Raw genomic sequence first — 1,455 nt, forward strand, 5'->3', positions numbered from 1 at the left:
GCCCAGCTAATTTTTGTATTTTTAGTAGAGATGGGGTTTCACTGTGTTGGCGAGGCTGGTCCCAAACTCCTGATCCTGTGACCCACCCGCCTCGGCCTCCCCAAGTGCTGGGATTACAGGTGTGAGCCACCACGCTCGGCCTAATTATTATGTTTAATGTTGTCCTTCAGCATGAGTTCTGTTTCACAAGTTTTAGGCCACCTATTTAAAAATACATATATATAAATTAAAAGAGTACCCGGGCGCGGTGGCGCATACCTGTAATCCCAGCACTTTGGGAGGCCAAGGCGGGTGGATCACCTGAGGTCAGGAGTTCGACCATATGGTGAAACCCCATCTCTGCTAAAACTACAAAAATCAGCCAGGCATGGTGGCAGTTGCCTGTAGTCCCAGCTACTTGGGAGGCTGAGACAGGAGAATCACTTCAACTGGGAAGGCAGAGGTAGTGAGCCAAGATCGCGCCACTGTACCAGCTTGGGTTACAAAGTGAGACTCCATCTCAAAAAATAAAAATAAAAATAAAAATAAAGCTCTACAATAGAGCAAAGTTTTAAACTGAATATTCATATTCAGTGTTTTATTTTCCACATTAGAGATGGGAAGGGAACCTTACGTGTATTTTATTTTGTTTCAACCATCAAAGTTTCTCTAGAATAGTGTTTTGAACATCCTTGTAAAAGAATTGCAAGTTAAATTGGTTTATTTACTGTCTTTGGGACAACTGGGAGTAGGACACGATAGGCTCCAAAATACAAATGAGAATACCCATTTTCATTCAGCTATCTGGAGTAAAATTATCAAGTGCCTCCTTTAATTAATCATGTTGTCTTGTTCACTCACATTTTGATAGCAAAGGCAGAAATTGCATTTATAACACTGAAGACTAAAGCTTTTAAATTAGTAAACAAATGGAACATAGATAATGGACAATGCTGGTCACTGCCATGCTGTGTTCAGAAAGACTGTGAGACCTGAACATATGGCAACAGGAAAGAAGAGTGATGCTGTCTAAGATGTACTGAGTGCTCCCTGAGAGAATCACTGAATTCCTATTAGAGTGCAATCCTTTGTTGAAAGCTTTATTACTCTGGTTTTACATAGTTGTTATCATGTCACTTCCCCCTCAGAAAAGCATATTCCTTTTGATCAAGGGTCAGTGTTATAAATAATTGTCTATTAAAAGAAAATCAAATATCCATGCATTGTACATCTTAAATTTTAATATTATGATGAGTGTAATCACTTATCTATATGGGCATTGTTTTAGAATTCTGGATAAATTTAGCTTTGTCTTTTTTATGGCTTTTTAGAATCTTTTCTCTTGACCCTAGCCAAATTTTATGGTTTACAATTTTCTACTCTTTATAAATGCATTGGCTTGTTGCTGCTTTAAAAATCTTGTAGCTTTAGAATATGAGCATCTTTTTCTCCAATGTTACCAGCTTTCCTCTGACA

This window comes from Cebus imitator, unplaced genomic scaffold (genome assembly GCF_001604975.1).
Source record: "Cebus imitator isolate Cc_AM_T3 unplaced genomic scaffold, Cebus_imitator-1.0 Scaffold203, whole genome shotgun sequence".
NCBI lineage: Eukaryota > Metazoa > Chordata > Mammalia > Primates > Cebidae > Cebus > Cebus imitator.